This window comes from Poecilia latipinna, unplaced genomic scaffold, assembly GCF_001443285.1.
Source record: "Poecilia latipinna isolate Pla-1442-1.1 unplaced genomic scaffold, P_latipinna-1.0 Scaffold573, whole genome shotgun sequence".
NCBI classification, from domain to species: Eukaryota; Metazoa; Chordata; class Actinopteri; order Cyprinodontiformes; family Poeciliidae; genus Poecilia; species Poecilia latipinna.
Window position 1 is genome coordinate 163,981 of NW_015113189.1, and position 2,229 is coordinate 166,209.

General features: G+C 32.1%; 1 long non-coding RNA gene across 1 annotated transcript; it reads left to right on the top strand.

Moving 5' to 3' along the window:
- Positions 1–466: 466 nt before the first annotated feature.
- On the top strand, positions 467–2,229 carry LOC106953309 (uncharacterized). The gene is made up of 2 exons (XR_001426180.1): positions 467–691; positions 1,846–2,229. It is a non-coding gene; the product is annotated as an uncharacterized LOC106953309 (long non-coding RNA).

Here is a 2,229-nt window from a genome sequence, read left to right on the forward strand (position 1 = left end):
AAATGTCCAAGATGAGGCCTTTAAAAAAAAAGAAAGAAAAGCCACACCGAAAAAGTCATGCACTCAAAATAAATTGAATTGAAAACCCAGATGCAAGTCAGTTCATTTTGTTTTCCATTAGCATTAAATATAACTCACAATGGCTTGTTGTTAAAAGTTATTGCTTATTTTGTCATTATTATATAAAAGAATTTCAGATTTGCTGCTAAAAATATGAATATTTAATTTGTCTGACAGTATAAAACATTTTAATCAAAAAGTATTTTTTCCTGAATTCTCAGCAACTTGTGCTGTAAATATTCACAAATTTGTTTACAATTTTATTATGTTTCATCAAACTTTCAAGCAATTGCTCAGATGTTAAACGAATATTAGAAACAAGGAGCCGGACTTTGAAAAATGAACGCTTCTCTTTGTCTCGGAAGTGGGCGTGGTCTTTTTCCCCGAGTTCCACCCGAAGTGCTCCGATCTTCTCCGATTCGTTCTCAGGCGTTGCAGCTGCGTGATCTCGCATCTTCACTCTCCATCCCGCAGCGCTTCCACCATGGTGGACATACTGGTGTTGATGTTTTTCGCCGTCATGGGTCTCGTCTTCCTCTCCTACATCATCTACATGCTGTGATGAGACGATCCGCGGAACGGAGGCGGAGTTTTGTCCCTCCTGCATCCCTGCTTACCGCCATGCACAAATGTAAGTTGCTGTTTTTTTTTTTTTTTTTTTTTTTTTTTTTAAAAAAGGCGTAACAAATAGCATGCATGATGTAAGAGGCCTAATTCACTTAAATGCTAACAGAGATATTTTAAAATTAAGTTGTTCCACAATAAATTTCTCAAAAGGCTGAAGCAGCTGTCCAAAATGTTAATTTTATTTTACTTCATGTTTTAATGTTGTTGATGCATTACATTGATCAGAGCTAATCTAGGACCTAAGCATCAAAAGAATAGGCTAATATTTACAAATGTTAATTCCTATTTACATCTTAAAACACACATTTTACTACTAGTAGTTTGTGTCTTTAGAGTTAATCCCAAATTCATTCATGCAAATGGCAGATTTAGGTTTAATGTATAACGCCGTATTATTGCTGTTGGAAATAGAAAAAAAAAATTGTAAATTCTCAAAGATTTTCTAAAAAATATCAAGGAAACTTCTCACTTTTAAAAGTCCAACATTTTCTAGGATAACTGAAATTTTAAATTTCTGTTTCTGACTTCGAAAAATTTTCCAAAAGTTGAATTTCTTTGACTTTTTAAAATCAGAAATGTCCAAGTTTTTTTTTATAGAAAATATCTTACATTGATTTTAAAATCTCTGAAATTTTCTTGTTTTTTTTCCTAGAAGATTTCTGACAATCTCTAAATTATTAAGTTTTTCTAGCTAATTTTTACATCTTTTTTAATATCTGCAATTCAGATTAGGTTTGTTTGTCAGATTAATAGCGCCTTTTGGAAATAACTTTAAAGCAGGTATTAAACATACTTTAAGCTCACATTTATGTATTAAATATTTTTTTAATGTTGTGATATAATCTAATTTTAAAGGTCATGTTTTCATTACTGTAAGAAAGAAGGGCTTTCTGGAAATAAAAAGGAAAAGGGTTTTAAGATTTTAAACATGAAAAAAGATAACTCAATTTAAATTTCTTCTACATTTTTGGCTACAGGAGACAAAACAAAATAAAATGTTTTTTTTATTTAAACAAAATATGTAAATTTTAGTTTTTGTTTTTATCTCCGGATTCTGCTCTAAAAACTCAACTCGACGTATCATATGAAAATATCAGCCCAACAAGCCTCGAATCTTTGTTTTTTCACATCAAGTTGAACCTTTTTTGTATTTTTCAGACTGAAGAACCTCATGCAGGTCATGATGTTTCCCCTCTCAGCTCTCAGATGGAACATGGGGAACCCAGAGGGAGACGAACAGACAACACCTTTCTGTCTAATATTATTATTTTTCCAACATCTGTGGCCTCACTTCACCTCCCGCAACAACATTAATCCAGTTAATCCATCAACATGAATTCAGGATGTTTTCTTTCCCGCTCCTTTATTAATATTAGCAACAGATCACTCTTTATGCTGCATCAAAATTAGCTTATTTATTGTTTTTGGTCCATCTGGCAGAAAAGTCCTTGTTTATTGGTATTCATGATGTGTTTACAGATGCACTGATAATCAGCTAAGATATGTTTCACGTGGTGTTAATTAAAGATGATTTAAATACAA